General features: G+C 41.4%; 1 protein-coding gene across 4 annotated transcripts in view; it reads left to right on the top strand.

Annotated features, from left to right (window-relative positions):
• Positions 1-19,127, top strand: part of C10H8orf33 (chromosome 10 C8orf33 homolog) — a 190,532-nt gene that overhangs the window by 188 nt on the left and 171,217 nt on the right. Inside the window, exon 1 of one of the 4 annotated variants that reach the window (XM_085628181.1) lies at positions 553-648. The exons of 2 other annotated variants lie outside the window; for them this stretch is intronic. The gene's annotated coding sequence lies outside the window, so the exon portion shown is untranslated. Of the gene's footprint in view, positions 1-552; positions 649-19,127 lie in introns of those variants that run through there. One more of the 4 variants, XM_085628182.1, reaches the window with a different exon arrangement.

The following is a 19,127-nucleotide window of genomic DNA, read 5'->3' as shown; positions in this document are numbered from 1 at the left end:
TCGTGCTGGTACCAGGGAATGGGCATCACTGTCTAACACGTGCACGTTAGGCCAGGGTTTACACTGTAGTCAGCAGGAACGCTGCGTTCTGGGAGTTGTAGTTTTAACGTCGGCAATATGGGCTTAAAAATCGAGATACTAATAAATTGGAATTGGATAGTTGTAACACTTGGTATTTACAGTGCTTAGATAGGGTTGGAAGTGCGATATGAAGCTCAGTGTAAACACAGAACGTTATTTTTTATTATGAGGACACAAACATCTATGAAGAGAACTGAATGGGCAGGCTCTGCCGAGATGAAAATGTTCTGTGCACAGGGGTTGTTTGAAGAGGGACAGGCGAGGGTGGAGGCAGGGGAGTAAGGTTTGTTGTGGGTGCCAGCTGGTTCATATTGTGGGTAATGTAGTGTCCTGCGAGACACGTTCTGGTGTCCCACAGGAAGTTGCACTTCCAGCCACTCCCTTGAGGGCTGGTCTGGTCACACTGCACCCCACACCCATCCATCACGGGCGTCACGAGTGACGTGACCCCGTCAATAAAAGAGTCCGAGTGCACGTGGCACGTGCTCGTTGCCAGTTACTGCTATGTAGCTCCTGTTGTCTGTGTCTATCATTTCCGTGATGTGGGCCTGAGGCCCGACACCACAGGTAACAGAAACAAGCATTGGAAATGCAATAGGTCTCGCATTTGTTGGAGCTGGAGCTATTGGTATTGTAAATGGCAATGTTTTGTACTTTGAAAAAGGTCTTGTGTTTGTTGGAGCTATTCACATTGTAAATGGCAATGTTTTTTATTTATCCTTAGGGTTTTATATAGCACGAACTTAACAGCCTCAGTTGTGAATTTCGATTCATTAAAGTTTTGTGAGCCCTGAAATTTGCACAAGTAAAGTGCTAACAGTATAAATATGGGCACAGTTTAATAAACGAAGCCACTGCAATACAAGAGCAAAGGTGACCGAGTGACTGCTTCTGGGTTGACGGAGTTGCTTACACTCACTGGCCGTTAAAGCTAGCTAGCCTGCTACTATGAGTTTATCAAACTTAATGCTATGTTTTCTTATGTTATGTTATGCTATGCAATGCTATGTTTTGTTATGCTATGCTATGTTTTGTTATGCTATGCTATGTTTTGTGTATGCTATGCTATGTTTTGTTATGCTATGTTTTGTTATGCTATGCTATGTTTTGTTATGCTATGCTATGTTTTGTTATGCTATGCTATGCTATGTTTTGTTGTGTTTTGCTATGCTGTTTTGTTTTGTAATGCTATGCTATGTTTTGTTATGCTATGCTATGCTTTGTTTTGTTATGCTATGTTTTGTTGTGTGTTGCTATGCTATGTTTTGTTATGTTATGCTATGATATGTTTTGTTATGCAATGTTTTGTTATGCTATGCTTTGTTATGCTATGTTTGTTTTGTTATGCTATGCTATATTTTGTTTAGCCCCTTCGGTGCTCATGACGGAACGGTTCCGTCATGAGCCACGGTTGAGCTGTGCTCATGACGGAACCGTTCCGTCATGACCCCGCCCGCGCAAGATTCCGTCAGCACAGCGGCGGAATTTGCGCAGCATGGAAGGGGTTAATTATGCTATGCTATGTTTTGTTGTGTTTTGTTATGCTATGCTGCGTTGTGTTTTGTTATGCTATGCTACGTTGTGTTTTGTTATGCTATGTTTTGTTTTGTTATGCTGTTTTGTTGTGTTTTGTTATGCTATACTATGTTTTGTTATGCTATGTTTTGTTTTGTTATGCTATGCTATGTTTTGTGTTTTGTCATGTTATGCTACGTTTTGTTATGCTATGCTATGTTTTGCTATGCTTTGTTTTGTTATGCTATGCTATGTTTTGTTATGCTCTGCTATGTTTTGTTGTGTTTTGCTATGCTGTGTTTTGTTATGTTATGCTATGATGTTTTGTTTTGTTGTGTTTTGTTATGCTATGCTATGTTTTCTTATGCTATGCTATGTTGTGTTTTGTTATGCTATGCTATGTTTTCCTATGCTATGCTGTTTTGTTGTGTTTTGCTATGCTGTGCTTTGTTTTGTTATGCTATGTTTTGTTGTGTTTTGTTATGCTATGCTATGTTTTGTTTTGTTATGCTATGCTATGTTTTGTTGTGTTTTGGTATGCTATGTTTTGTAAATTGCAATGTTTCTTATTTATCCTTAGGGTTTTATATAGCACGAACTTAACAGCCGCAGTTGTGAATTTCAATTCATTAAAGTTTTGTGAGCCCTGAAATTTGCACAAGTAAAGTGCTAACAGTATAAATATGGGCAGTGTTTAATAAACGAAGCCACTGCAATACAAGAGCAAAGGTGACCGAGTGACTGCTTCTGGGTTGACGGAGTTGCTTACACTCACTGGCCGTTAAAGCTAGCTAGCCCGCTACTATGAGTTTATCAAACTTAATGCTATGTTTTCTTATGTTATGTTATGCTATGCAATGCTATGTTTTGTTATGCTATGCTATGTTTTGTGTATGCTATGCTATGTTTTGTTATGCTATGTTTTGTTTTGCTATGCTATGCTTTGTTATGCTATGGTATGTTTTGTTATGCTATACTATGTTTTGTTATGCTATGTTTTGTGTTTTCTTATGCTACGCTACGTTTTATTTTGTTATGCTATTTTTTGTTATGCTATGCTATGTTTTGTTTTGTTATGCTTTGTTATGCTATGCTATGTTTTGTTTTGATATTTTTTGTTGCTATGCTATTTTTTGTTGTGTTTTGTTATGCTATACTATGTTTTGTTATGTTATGCTATGTTTTGTTATGCTATGCTACGTTGTGTTTTGTTATGCTATGCCATGTTTTGTTTTGTTATGCTATGTTTTGTTGTGTTTTGTTATGCTATACTATGTTTTGTTATGCTATGTTTTTTTTGTTATGCTATGCTATGTTTTGTGTTTTGTCATGTTATGCTACGTTTTGTTATGCTATGCTATGTTTTGCTATGCTATGCTTTGTTTTGTTATGCTATGCTATGTTTTGTTATGCTATGCTATGTTTTGTTGTGTTTTGTTATGCTATGCTATGTTTTGTTATGCTCTGCTATGTTTTGTTGTGTTTTGCTATGCTGTGTTATGTTATGATGTTGTGTTTTGTTGTGTTTTGTTATGCTATGCTTTGTTATACTATGCTATGTTTTGTTGTGTTTTGTTATGCTATGCTATGTTTTGGTATGCTATGCTATGTTGTGTTTTGTTATGCTATGCTATGTTTTCTTATGCTATGCTGTTTTGTTGTGTTTTGCTATGCTGTGCTTTGTTTTGTTATGCTATGTTTTGTTGTGTTTTGTTATGCTATGTTTTGTTTTGTTATGCTATGCTATGTTTTGTTGTGTTTTGGTATGCTATGTTTTGTTATGCTATGTTTTGTTTTGCTATGCTATGCTTTGTTATGCTATGGTATGTTTTGTTGTGTTTTGTTATGCTATGTTTTGTGTTTTCTTATGCTATGCTATGTTTTATTTCGTTATGCTATGCTATGTTATGCTATTTTTTGTTATGCTATGCTATGTTTTGTTATGCTATGCTATGTTTTGTTTTGGTATGCTTTGTTATGCTATGCTATGTTTTGATATTTTTTGTTGCTATGCTATTTTTTGTTGTGTTTTGTTATGCTATACTATGTTTTGTTATGCTATGCTTTGTTGTGTTTTGCTATGCTATGCTTTGTTTTGTTATGCTTTGCTATGTTTTGTGATGCTATGCTATGTTTTGTTGTGCTATGCTTTGTTTTGTTATGCTATACTATGTTATATTATGCTATACTATGTTATGTTTTGTTATGCTATGTTATGATTTGTTATGTTATGTTAGGCTAGGCTATGTTTTGTTATGTTTTGTTAAGTTATGGTATGCTATGCAATGGTATGCAACGCTAGGCTATGTTATATTATGTCAAAGGCAAAGCTGGCTGACGGCAAGTTGTGTATCCTCTTGAGTGCATACGTGAATGAGAACGAGTCAGGAGAGAAAACAGAGGAAATAAGATGCAGTTTTCAGAGAATGAGATTTGAGAGGAACAGGGAGGCATTCGGCGTCGAGGGAACGGGATCAGAACGCTGTGCAAAAGTGCCATGTGTAAGGATTAGACTATGCTATGTAATATGTAACTTCGGGCACTAGAGTGTTGCTGCAACTGAAAGAGAAAGGAGTGACGGGAGAGGAACAGAGCAGCAAGCGACGAACATAGGGGTGACAGATCATAGGGGAAAGGTAAAATAATAGAGACTAGAAGGGACTAGGCAATCTTCAGGAAACTGTACAGAAGACACTACACAGGAGAGTATGAAAGCGTAGACAGTAGGACAGCGGGGAAGGAGAAACAGCAGGAAAGGGAGAAGAGAAGGACCAAAGGACATACAAGAGGGAGAACGAGCAGGAAAGGGAGGAGAGGATGGCTAGAGGACATGGGGGGGGGGAGAAATGCAGTTGTGTAAACACGGAAGTATTCCACACATTAATGTCGGTATGTTTAACGCATATCAAAGAACTCGGCTGGTAGAGGGCCCGGTGCTGACAGACCTGTTACCCGCTTTTACATAACGCAAAATTAGAACATTTCCTGCAAGTGAAGTAAACTAAAGTAATTAAAAACATTGCGTTTGGATCAAACATCAAAGCGGCAAAAGTGAAAGTAATGGAGCAGAGCATCAAAGGGCTGGGTGAGAAGGGAGGGGGGAATGCAAGGGTCAAAGCGGCTAAAGTGAAAGTAATCGAGCAGAGCATCAAAGGGCTGGGTGAGAAGGGAGGGGGGAATGCAATGAGCAGAGGAGCAGCTGTGCATGTGCATGTGATCGTGCACTCAAGGTTTAGGCCAGCCAAAAGACTGTGGGTAGCACTTTGAAAATCCCACATATAAAATGTCTCTTCGAGCCTTTAGCTCGCGAGACCTAAAAAATGATCTGCTGCCCCAGTTCATGCGTTTTTCTTAGCATTGTGGGACTTTCAGTCCTGTTTTATAATGCAATACACAAGCCTACAAGTCCCAGAATTCAAAGCAAAAATAAGAGTTGGAGCAGCACATCACACATGGACCTGGGAAACATGGCAAGCTACACTCTAAGTACACAAATACTTGCAAAACACATATCGTAAAGCACAAAATAATGTTTAATCGTAAGAGCAGATAATAGTAAAACATGTCTGTGTAACCAGGGAAGAGTTTAACAATTTGGTAGATTCTTATGTTTTTGTGCCACCATCAAAGAAAACCAGTGCTAAAATGGTTGTGCACTTTGGTAGCACACTAGGTTCTAACCCTTTCACTGACTAAGGAAGCAATGTTTTCCTGAAAATTAACGTAAAAAAGCGCATGTTGATTTGTTTCATTTGCAGAAATCAGTCCATTTTAATATATGCTGCTGTATTTGCTTTACTATGGGCAGTGCTGGAATTGGGAAATAAATCTTCAGGAACTCATGAATTTGGGGGGCAAGGTGTAGTGGCGGAGGCATGAAAAGCGGAGTTGACAGTGAACTTGTACATTTATTTTAGAAAAATTTAGTGCAAAGAAATTGGTAAAAGTGAAACATTTGAAAATTAATCTGTTATTTAATTGGTCACAAAAAGGCTGCATTTTTAAATATCTTACTGGGATAAAATACCTGCTGTAGTGATCTTTGTGTGTCTAGTAATTTTGAGGGGATCTTGATAATGGTAAAAAGAAACTGGTTAATGCAGTTTCAGGATATTTCTGTCCAGTCAAAGTTTTGACTCATAAAGTAGCACGGAGTGTTAATGTTCTGGCTTAAAAGCATATTATCTAACCTGCAGATTACAGATTTGTATTTTATGTAGTTTGGTAAGTGGGTTACTGTTTTTGACACAAAGATCCATTTGTTACATTCAGTTAATAAATTGCAGTCCTTCTACTATAATACGATGAGTTATGAACCTGCATCAGGTTCACTGCATGCAAACTGTAAGTCCTGGGTTTAGATCCTTATTATTGTCAATTTGTTGGTATTATAAATATGCAAAGATGAGCTCCTTTTGTGTAGTAATAAAATACTATTAGTCAGTCAAAACATTTTATTTCAGATATAAAATCCATAAAACCACAATATTCAGTAAACGTGTGATAGGCTAAAACAACATACAACATTAAAATGAGAATACATAAAACGTAATGCATAAAGTGCCATCAATCTCATACAAAGTGCCAGTGGGGATGCTCTTAAGGTTGGAGAGAGACACAATCACTGTAACATTAAACATCCCAGAACAATAAAATGATATATGGAGGCATTGGACGCACTGACAGACTGGTTCTTAGAAATCATAAATTCTTTAAAGTATCAACATTATGACAGCAACAATCGGGTAAAAAAAGTAAAGTGCAATTGTTTGTTCAAGAATCACTTGTACGGATGTCTCCACAGGTAATCTAACCAAGCCTGTGAAACAGAACAAAAATATTATCCCTATCATGGAAATCTTATAGAGAAAGACTACCTAGAACTGTCGAGCAGTCCATAATCTACCCTAGGATAAACATGAGTTACATATAGTGTGAAACGAAGCCAAAACTGGTAGCAAAACAGCAGTTTATTCCATATGTACAGCAGCACTGAGCCTCCAGCCACAACTGCCAACCAGAGAACACAACCCCGTTCCACATTCCAATATTACCTATACAGCACAAACTAAGCCATTGCATGTACCCCATATATACCCTTTCCTTACAATGAAGAAACCTAAAAAGACTCCTTTCCTATAATAAAGAAAACTAAACATCATACAGAAGTATAAAGCACAGAAAAAAAACCTACTAGGGAAAACAAAGATATAAGGTGCCCACGAAATGAGGCACCAATTCACAGAATAAATTACAAGATACAAATGTATGAATACAACAGTATGTACACAGTATTTGTACATAACATAGTCATCAAATCTCTTGGGAACACACTTCCTTCCAGGAGTGCTAAGGCAATTTCCACCCAGATCCCTGCACTTACCCTCCTCCGACACTTGCATACCCATTTTCTAACACACAAACTCTTCCTTAGAACCAGATACCACCACAATCATACTTTTTTCTATACTTTACCATTCTCTAACACCACCATGAGATCCTTGACTCACCTCACCACCATGGTTGAAGAGAACGTAAATTGGCCCTTCCTCGCATGGCGAGGGATGACAATCCTGACCAGATCACCAACCCTCACGTCAATTTCTCTTTCATTACCATTGCCTTTTGCGCAATAATTTTTCTGCACATGCTGGCACACATACAACACCTTTCCTACATTCACACAATCAAGTGTTTTCTTTCCCATCCATTCCATGTTGAACCTGGTACATGTCACCCTGCCTCTTAACAATCAAAATGGAGACATACCCTTACTGCCATGAGGATTCGTTCTATTAGCCCATAGCATGTCACGAAGAACTTCCTTCCAATCCAACCCATTTATCAACACTAGCTGCAGTTGACCTTTGATTACACGGTTCACCCTTTCCACAAGACCATTGGTGCAAGGGTGATACAAAGATGTTCGTATGTGTTTGATACCATTAGATTTGAGAAATTGATCCATTTCTTTGGAGACCAATTGAACACCATTATCCATCACCAACTCCTCAGGGAAACCCTCCCTGACAAATTCCTCCTGAAAGAAATTAATGATTACACTTTAATTCACGCTATTGACAAATTTCAACTCAGTCCACTTGGACATGTAGTCTACCAGCACCATTGCATACTTGGGTGAACTTCCAAAAACCCAGAAAGGACCGTATATATCAAAAGCCAACTTATGCCAGGGCACACCATTGGTGTATACAGCCTCTACTAATAATGGCATAACAACCTGTGACTTATCAATCAAAATGCACGCTTTGCAATCCCTCATATAATGTTCCACAGTCTTGTCAGTCCCAGACCCCCAAAAATCTTCACAAACTCTCCTTTTCATTGCTCACATACCCATGTGCCCCTCATGGACAAATTCCAAAATTGTAGACCTCAATGCACCAGGTATTAAGAATCTGTCACACCTAAAAAGGACATCACCAACCAAAGTCAACTCATTAGCAGATCTCTAAAATGGGATTAGTGCTTCCTCCATGTCACGAGCATATGGCCACTGCCCTACCACGTACCTAATTACTTTCAGCAATACTCCATCTACATGGCTTGCAGCACGCCATCCCTCTTCAAACAACACACCACCAGTAATAGCATTTACAGAACGCACCAATTCCAAATCATCCTCACCATCCTCACTCTTCTCAATCTCTTCTTTGATTGGCAGATGTGACAAACAATCCACAGCGAAATTCCGGACGCCTAGAACAAATTGCAAGTTATATTGATACTCCTGCATGTGATATTGCCACTTTGCAATGCAAGGAGTTGCCCCTCTACCCCTGCCCGTTTTTAAAAGCTCAACCAATGCCTTGTTTTCTGTGCGTAGGATGAATTGATTGCCCCACACGAAATTCCGAGAATAGTGAACCCCCCCACCACAAACCCAAAGCTTTATTTCTATCATGAAATATGTTGGTTCAGCATCACAAAGTGTCCTAGACACAAAAGCAATGATCTCCGAGTTGCCATTGTTTCTTTTCTGCATCAAAACCGTACCCAACCCAGGGTTGCTGGCGTCTGCAGTGATAATGCATGTGTCATGGGTGTTGAATGGTTTGAGGGGTTGTGTAGTCACAATCTCATTCTTTATCAAGTCAAAAACATTCTGACACTCGGTACTCCGTTCGTATGACATTCCTTTGTTCCAAATCTCCAGCAAACACGCAGTTTTGCTAGAGAAATTGCTCACAAACATGGCATAGTATTCGATCAAACCTAGAAACAACTTAAGTTGATTCTTACCACTAGGCGCAGGTGTATCCTCAATAGCCCTTAACAGGTTTAACTTGGGCTCGATTCCTTTACTTGACATTATGTCCACCCCATCGTAGCAAAAAGTACAGTTCTCTTTCTTCAAAGTCAAACCAGAAGCATTCAAAACTTCCAACACTTTCTCTAATCTATCATCATGTTCACTGTTATTAATTCCATAAATCAAAATATTGTCTTGGAAACATAGCACTCCACTTGAACAAATTGTTCATGAGCCTTTGGAAAACAGATGATGCCGAGACTAAGCCAAACAGTATCCGTCTATAATGAAAAGCTCCTTCAGGAGTGACAAAAGAACTCAAATGTCTTGACTCCGCACATAACACCACCTGATGGTAGGCTGCCGACATAGCCAAAGTTGTAAATACCACAGCACCCTTTATTGTTGACAATTCATTGATGTTAGGCAAAGGTTGCCGATCAACCCAATATTAGCATTCAAGTTGCGCAAGTCCACACACAATCTCAATGATTTTTCAGATTTTCGCGCAAAAAGGACCGGAGCTAACCATTCAGACCCTTCAATTGGTTCAATGATTGACAGGTTGCACAACTTATCCAACTCTGATGTAAGCTCATTTCTCATGTTGAGGGGGAACACGCCTCACTTTGTGCATCTTGGGCACTGCACTATCCTTTAAAATGATTAAATGTTTAAACCCTTTGAGTTTGCCAAGAGAATAAGTGAAAACGCCAGGATACTTCACTAGCCCTTTACATTCATTTACTTTGCACACCGCTTGTTACATACCTCCAATAACCGTTGTCTGGGTAAGACCAAATCAGGATGATTGGGGTCCAAAATTATGTCCACATTTCCCGGCTCATTCCATCCCAATAAATTGGACCCACCCCTGGCTACAAACACCGTGCCAGTGCTACCTCAACGGAAACACATTACGTCCACACACTCACTAGATATCATTTAATTCGACCTGGGATTGGCTTCACAAGGTTTGTCCAAAGTTTTCCTTTCCACTTACCCTCATTTTTTGTCATGGCGTCCACTTCATGTGTAGAGGTGCCTCCACCTATCTCCCTCATACAGTGTTGAATACTCAGAGCAATGGTTAATGCTACTTCCAGACTAGTATCCTCGGTGGACCGTAATCTCTCCTGAATCTTTTTGTTGTTAACTTTTTCAATTAGTTTATCCCTTATAATTTCATCCTTGAGGTCAGAATGGTTGCATGTTATAGCTAAGGTGCGTAACGCGGGCATAAAATCATCACTGGGTTCACCTGGAGCTTTGCAACATTGCAAAAATTTGTTTCGTTCCAACACCACATTCTTCTTGGGGTTAAATCGCTTATTCAGAGTGAGCACTACAGAAGCATACTCATCAACCATATAACTATCTCCCTCTTTACTAGTGCCTGCACGCATCAGTACCGTCTCAGCTGGCAATTTCTTGAGGATACTCCTGCCTTCAGTACTTAAATTATATACCAACAGAGCTTTTTTCTTCTTTGACGTAAACGTATCCTCATCAATGACCTCCAAATAGGCCTCAAATGCCTCATACCACTGTTCCCAACTTAATATTGGGGTGCCTGGGACACTAAAAAATGCTGGAGGTGAAGAAATCTTGTCTATGATTGCCCAAACGGTTGCTACTGGAGATGCTGAAATGACGCTGTGGAGCAAAACCCCAAATCACCACTTAAAGTTGTTAAAATGACAATACGAGGTGCGCCTGACACCGTTTGTTCCAATAAGGGTAAAGATGCAGGCACAATGACTCTCAAATGTTGTTAACAAAAAAAATTATACTGGCTGTGCCTGTCACTTTGTTTCAATTTGAACACAAATGTAGGCAGACAGACTGGCTACTTCCACTCGCGAGTAGCGTGCTCCTTCTCTGAATTATTTTTCCCCCGCATTCAAGAGAGGAGGTGTGCCTGTCACTGTGCATCTGAGACAGACAAACGCTGGGGTCACTGACGAGCAGTGTAGGCAGATCCTTCCTAATATGGCGGTGGACGTCAGCGTGCAGTCAACGCAACGTTCGCAATACTTTTGCCGTTGCCCCAAACCAAATTGGAGGTGGAGTGATGCTGGTGAGAGTGTTGCAGCAGTTGGAAATGAAGTTGACCAAAACCTTTATGAATCCCCCCGGAATCAACCCTGCACCAATACCACAGGAACTGGGAGCCAGAAATCAGCATACATCCGCTTTGGATGTCGACACCGACCACAAACAAAGGCGCAAAACTCAGGACACGCCAGCAGCACAGACTCCCAGGGCGTACCTATACAGCACTAGCTAAGCCGTCGTACTGACCCCACACAATGCAAAAGAACTGTGTTAAAAGGATCGCTAACAGGTGCTCTCAGAATCATGTCACAAGCCCAGCAAATGGACCATACTATTGCGAATGAGCCAGGCAATGTGCGAAACTTTTATCACCTCAGCAACAATCACTTCACTAGTGTCAAAGCACAGGATACATAATGCAGGTGCATATTGGCTAAGTCCCAAGAGCTTGCACACAGGTTTAAGCCATTCTTCAGGTGGTCGAATGTAAGCAGGGTAGAAAAAGGCCAAATGATGGAAAGTTTCATAAACTAAAATACAGGAGGGACACTTGCTGGAGCTACAATATTTCTTCCCCCCCGCCCTATTTGACACAGACACTATTCACAGGCAAGACCCTGAACCTCCATTGTAAGTAAAGTTGCAGGGGGAAACACCCCGGGACAGGATCAAGGAATTACTTATATACAGGGATAATCTTGAGGTCTAAAAACACGTCAGGCTCCCTGCCTTAACACACTTCAGTTCTTGCAACCACACATACTTCTTAAACCGCTCTTTAACCAAGGAGCAAGAAACTGATTTTGCAGCACCTGGGGTGTCTGTCCCATGGGGAGGGCAACCCAATCTCATAAAACATAGATTTGATATATGCAAACAGGGGGATCCTCGCACAACCCTAGGATCTTAGGGGCGCCGTTATAGTAGTTGTAAATGATTCCAGCTCATCTGTGGTCCAAAGTCTTTACCAATACATAATGGGTCGAGGCATCACACTAAGCTTGATCGGATAGATACCAATGTCCATAAGTTGGGGGAGGTGAGGAACACTCTGAGAGAGATTAAGAAGACTCCTAACAAACCTGCTTTCTGCCGTCGACCCTCACATGAACCAGAGCTCTGCTCCATATATAACTGAACGTTTTGCTTTTAGATTATAAATCTCCACTGCAGTAGAAATGAAATATGCCTGGGCTTTCTTGCACATTTTAATCATGGCACCCGATTCTTGCTGGAGTTTTAGGGAGCTCTTACCAATGGGCGCAGACCAATTCATCTTATGGGAGTCAATCTTGCTTGGTGCCTGTTGCTTCATTCTTGCCGCCGCCGCTGGGGGGGGGGGTCGCTCGGGCAGCCGGCGGTCCCGGTTGCGGGTGGGGGACACCGGCCGGGACTGCAGGCCCCGGCGTTCTCAGCAGCGCGCACGCCCCGGGGTGCCGGGAGGCGCTTAGGAACGCCGCGGGGCCAAGGGCGGGGCCGTCCGAGCCAGTCAGTGACCGGAGGAGACTGGGCTGGGCCCCCCCTCTGAGTGTCCGATCAACCGAAGGTCAGTCTCGCTAATATATTCATATTCCGTCTATATTAAAGCTTGCAAATAACAAGGGCCTTCGAATAGATAACAAAAAACGTCCTAAGATGTCCAAGCTCAAGTGAAAGGTGAGAAGCGCGCTACCCAGTGGATGCGTGGCGGGGACACTAGACCAATTTTTAGTGAGAGCGGCCTCTGTTCTTGAACACAAGATACCAATTACAGCGCGCCACCTATCCCTTGAACCCAGCTATTGGTAATACTAATATGGTGAGTAACCTTACACAGCCTCTAAATGGGTTACTGGAAGTAGCTATCACACAGCCATCTGCGGAGATCGTGCAAAAGAGTGCTGTAATTAGCCCACTCCAACGAATTTCTAAGAGGTCTGTGCCCCTAACTAAAAATAAAAGTCCCGAAGTAATCCAGAACCCACAGTAAAGAGGAAGAGGGAAGGGGGTCCACAGAGACCAAAGACCGCAAAGATTCCCAGGATAAATAAAATTGGAGGAGGTGCCACATTAGATCCATCTATTACAGTAGACAGTGCCCTGCCCCCGTCCCCCCTCCCCCTACTGCTGGACCTCTGAATTTTGACCCACCAGGCGACTTAAGCCCCGAAGCTAATGAGGCTATGTGGAAGAGATTGGAAAACCTACTCCAGACATCTCTAAGCCCTATTATCTGTAGACTGAGCCAGATTGAGGAAAGATTAAACAATTTTGAACTACATGCTAAGTCAAATCTCTGTGTCCCTGACGGACTATCTGCTCAAACTAAGTTCCCATCAATGCATATACCCTACAAGTCAAGCAATACTGCCAAAATTATACCCAAATCTACAGAACTGTCTGCAATGAATTCGTCACGCTCCAGGAAGACCCCTACCACAGCCACCAATCTAGATCTTTCTATGGCTTCTATGATTGAGAACACCGCAGAGATAGGGAACATGTCGAGTGAATCCGCTCAATCCATCTTAAGTTCACCGGGCGATGAACACTCCTCTGTAGTGGTAGCAGCTAATAATGTGCCAATGGCAAATCCTAACAGTAACAACGCTATAGCAAGACAGGCCAGCTCTTTACCAGGAACATCTGGTCCAGAACCCTCGACGAAGCATGGAAGATCGGATCATAGTACAGCTTTAGAGGGTCCTCTGACCCTACATCTTCCTCCAGCAGATGTTTCGCTGGTGGTGGTCCTGAGAAATGTCGCAGTATTGCGGGAAGGCCAGACAGAAACTACTGAACAATTATTATTTAAAGTCAGGCACTGGATAAACATACAATTGAAGGGTGTTGGGATTTGGGATGGGGATATTCATAATCAGATGATCATGGCCAGACGATCAGCTTGTATAGGACCCTCTAGGAAAGAAGGGAGGGGAGATTGTGTAGTTGCCAACTTTAATAATGTGTATGCTGTTAGACTTTTCTTGGATCGATTGGGTAAAAACTCAGGAAGTTATTCTGACAAAATCTCAGTCTTGCCACTGGGTTTTTTTTATCGACCCCATTTTCACCCCCTAATAGAGAAGGGTCCACCAAGTGCAGCGAGACAGCCGTGGCCCCCCCCCCCCCCCAAGAAGCATATATAGATCTTCAGATTTAAATCTTGCTAATAGATTTGCCCCTCTGTCGGACCTAGATGCATGTGATTGACTACAATCAGTCACCCCTACTCTGGCAGAGAACACCGTTATTCTGCCTACTCTCTCTCCCGCTATTAACGCAGGACAACAGATAATAAGTTCCAACTATCCAAAGAGCATGGAAAACCTGTCACTCCTAGCTCTGGTTGGTAGTCCGACCACTTCCTTGCTAACATTGATATCTTGGAATATTGCCGGCCTACCATCTAAGATTACGTCATCTGATTGGTCATCTTTCATAGAGGGGCACGATATAATTGTTTTTCAGGAGACGTGGTCATTGAATATGATTTTTCGTCCTGGTTATCTGGCCTTCGGTAAATTGGCAACTGCTAGACATAAAGGAAGACCCTGTGGGGGGCTGATTATTTGGGTTAGATAACAGACTATCAGGTCGAAGAGATGATAATCGATAGCCCTGACATTCTGGCCATCAAAGTCTGATCGGAATTTGAGCCAGATCTTATATTGATCAATGTGTATGAGAGAGGGATAGCGGGTGGGGAAAGCATCATCAACTGTCTCCCAATTGGATACCTTTATTCAAACCATGAAAGGGGTAAAATATTTGTTAACTGCAGGTGACTTTAACTGCACTTTTGAGCCCCTCGACCATGAAGATTGCAGTCTTAGCAATGATGAGGACTCTAATTGGGGGATTCCGCTTTTAACGTTGTCCCCAATTAATAAATGGACTGAGGCGGCCCTTCAGTTAAAAAGCCTATGCCTGGAGAGGGGTCTAAGGGCTGTAAATAGGAGGTCGATATCAGACAGCGAAGGCAACCACACTTATAATAATGGGATAAGAAGTAGAGGACTGACTACTTTCTTATTAATCTAGAATTATGGTCAAGACTTCTGGATATGAAAATTGTACGTATAATGGAGAGGGACCATGATCCGTTATTGCTAACCCTAGAGTTAAAGGGTCAGGACCCGCCAAGGGCAAGTAGCGAAACAGTGACAGCAGATGTAATTATGTCCCAAGATTGTCGTCGGTTAAAATGGGCAGTGATATCAGAAAATGCCTGTACTTTAGATCTCATAAAGCTATCTCTTGAAAGTACATTAACAACTCTCTCCACTTTAGATACTAATAAGAACTCTTTTTCTGCTGGTATGAAGGTACATGAGGACCTCTTTACTAAGCTGAAAGTTTTCTTTACTAAAAATAAAAGACCTGCTAGGCATGTAATTAAAAAAATCAGCCAAATGGTATGATGGGGCATGCAGGATTGCTTTTAGGCACCTCTCTTAAGCTATTAGGTTGGGAGTACCACAGGAGGTCAAAAATGCAAGGTTGGTTTATAAAAAAGTACAACACAGGGCAAAGAAGAATTTTAACGAAAATATATGGAAGGATCTGCTACGTGCTAGTAATGGTAAAAACTGGCGACAATTTTGGCAAACAGTCAAATGGGGCAGCGGAGATATAGGGCCTGTTCCAGTCAATGTGCCACCAGAACAATGGGTTTTGCACTATCGGGCCCAATTTGCTTCAACAATAAGTACCCCCATACACTATCCTGAAATAATCTCTGATAATGTTCTAACTTTTGGTATAGGGGAGATTGAAAGAGTTTTGGACAGTGTGCCTGCAGGCAGGGCCCCTGGTCCGGATTGTATTCCGGCCGATATATATATTAACACGATAGGAAAAACTGGCTTAGATACATCCATATTATATCCAATGCCCTGGCTAGAGGTGCACCCATACCGGAATCCTGGCAATATACAACAAGCATTGGCATAGCCAATAGGTCTCGCCGTTGGGACCTTATAAGTGTTTAGCCATGCAATAGTTGCATAACTAAATACTTATAAGGTCCCAAAAGCGAGACCTATTGGCTATGCCAAGCGGCCCTGCGGCCGTGAATGTGAAAGTAATCACGGTAAAGCGCGGAGCCCGCGCACTTGCACTGTAGCTCTAGGCTGGCCTGGTAGCACTTTTTGGAGCCCTCTCAATAAGTCTCGCCAGACCAGTGCATGCGCTGGGTCAGGCGAGACCTAAAAAAGGGGATTGTGCCAGTCCAAGTAATTACAGGCCAATAAGCCTAATTGACACATTACAAAAGATTGTGGCCAGACTCGTGTTGGGTAGAATAAACACATGGATAGATGATCAGGAAATTCTATCCACCTATCAAGCGGGTTTTCGCCCCCATGTCAGTACTATTGACCAGGTTTTTAGATTCATGATGATTTATTGGAATACTGTGATTTTAGCCGGGGGGACTCTTTATGCTGCATTTATAGACCTAAACTCAGCATTCGATCTAGTGCCCAGATACAAGCTATGGGACACATTAAAGGAAGCGGGGATGCCCCCGAACTCCTACTTTTTATCATTAAATTGCATGAGTCTAACTATGCCCAGATACGGTGGGGACAACAGGGCGAACTAACGGATTGCTTCCCAGTTAATAAGGGGGTACTGCAAGGGTGCGTTCTGGCCCCTACACTTTTCTCCCTGTTTATAAATAAGGTTATTTCATATTATACTGCCTATCCTACTGATGCTCCTACTCTTGCCGATTCGAGGGTTCCATTGTTAATGTTTGCAAACGATACTTTAATTCTGTCTAAAACTCAATCTGGTTTGCAACGTACCCTCGACAGATTTACTGTTTTTTGCAACGACCACGAGCTAGTAGTTAACGTGGACTAGACCAAGTTCATGGTGTTGCTTAAACATAAAATAGTAAAAGGCAGAGTAATGATGAACAATGTGTCCCTGGAGCAAACTGACACCTTCACATATCTGGGTGTAACAATGGGCAAGAAGATGAACTGGAAACCCCAGATCGATCTGTTAGTCCTCAGGCATAATCAATTAGCAGGTGCCCTACTAAAAGAACACCGACTCTCCCTTTCCAAACAGGTAGGGCCAGCTCTAACAATTCATAAAGGGAAGATAAGGGCATTGATAATTTATGGTGCAGAACTTTGGGGTTTTGAAAACCTACCTCCCCTAGTCCTTGCCCAAAATAAGTTCCTGAGATTACTAACTGGTCTTCCTCAATCAACTCCTCTCAAACCCTTATTATTAGACTTGGGATGTACCTCATTTGAGGAGGCAGTGGTTTTTTTTTAAACCCCAGGCCTACTGGAGACGATTATGGACAACACCGGAGCTAGTCCCATATGCTAAGGCAGTAAAGTATATTAGAGAAGCAGATACGTCTTCAAAAATTAATTGGTTACAAAAGATCAAGGGCACATTATTTTTGAAATGGGGCTTCATAATTTGTGGGAAGATTCAGAAGAGAATTTGTATCCAAGTAAAAATGATTATAAAGCACTTTATAGGGAAATGGTCAGTTATAAGACCATGTTGTTGGTGAGTAGTACCTCTCTGACAGACATCTTTCTAGAACATAAGTTTGAATTCAGGCCTGAAGCATACTGGGATTTCATCGCGAGACCCTGTGATAGGAAATTATATCACCAATTTAGAGTGGGAATCCTCCCCATTAAATCCTTGACATCAAAGTGGCATAATGCTTTAGACACCAAATGCCCTATGTGCCTAACTATGGAAGAGTCTAAAGCCCATGTATTGTTTGTATGCCCAGCATATAAGGGTCCTCGACACAAATGGCTCAAGCCGATCTGTTCAAATCTTGGCACAAGATCTTGCCAAATAGCATTGCGTATTTTGAAAACAGATACACGCGAAGACGTAGCTATAGCTATGGCAAAGTTCTTGAGCTGGACATGGGCCCTTAGAAGAATCTGTCTGGAGGCTACTGCAGTTACTAATCTACATTAATTAATCTGCATATATATTTAGTGAGGTGTATCCTCTGTGTACTGTACTCCCATGAATAACCGGATTTTGTCTTTCTTTTATATGGTGATTCAAATTTTTCCTTTTAACATGAAGGATATCAATCCTAGTTATTATTTTTACTACTATTAAATGTTATTAAATTTCTTTCTTTTACATAGAATCGTACAATTGTAACAAAAAATTCCCTTTTTAATAATATTTTAAGGAATTTTAACTTGCAATGACTATTTTCTAAGGCATTTTATGGTATTTTATGATAATGCATGTATTATATTTCTGTCTTTTATGATTGAAAATATCGAATAAAGACTAAATTGGCAAAATACATCTTATGCGTTAAGCACACCCCTAGGTACACAAACTCCTGAACTTGCTCTAAAGGTGTACACTGGACCAGAATGTTCACCTTTCCTGTTTTGTATGGGTTAAATACCATAAACCATGGATTTATTGATATTCAGTTCAGGACACCTAGCGCTGCATAAACTTAAAAAAATTATCTAGCTGATATCTCATGCAGATGACACTGGGATTTAGAGATTAAGAGTGTGTCGCCTGCGAAAAACAGCATAGATATTATATAAGGGCCCAATTTAGGTGCATCATTACCAGGGAAATCAAGAGCATTTACTAGGTCATTGATGTAAAGTGTGAACAGTGTCTGTTCCAGAACACACCACTGTTGAACACCATTCTCGATCTTAAAGAGGTCTGTAAGCTCGCCTTTGCACCCATATTTGACATGAGCAGAAGTTTGGCCCCAGAAATCAAATCAAAAGCTATCTTAGATCAACAATTACCACATATAAGTGGCCCTTGTCTTGCTAGCACTACAGTTTTGCAGTGTGTACTGCAAAAACATAAAATCTTATCAAGTATACTAACCATTTTCCTAAAGCTTGCCTGCATATATGAGAAGGCGGAGTTCTCCTGGACCCACTCCATCCATTTCCCTAAGATAAAACAGGGAAATATTTTCTGAGAGGCATCGATAAAACTGATTGGCCTATAGTTTCCTGGGTTGCCTTTACTGCCCTTTTTAGGTCTCTCCTGACCCAGCGCATGCGCTGGTCTGGCGAGACTTATTGAGAGGGCTCCAAAAAGTGCTACCAGGCCAGCCTAGAGCTACAGTGCATGTGCGCGGGCGCGCGCGCCTCACTTTACCGAGATTACTTTCACTGTCGCGGCCGCTTTGATGTTTGATCGCGATTGCGATCACTTTCAC

The sequence above is a fragment of the Triturus cristatus genome, chromosome 10 (genome assembly GCF_964204655.1).
Source record: "Triturus cristatus chromosome 10, aTriCri1.1, whole genome shotgun sequence".
In the NCBI taxonomy this organism is placed as follows: domain Eukaryota; kingdom Metazoa; phylum Chordata; class Amphibia; order Caudata; family Salamandridae; genus Triturus; species Triturus cristatus.
Note: the sequence above shows the minus strand (reverse complement) of the source record. Positions and strands in the feature narration are given on the sequence as shown.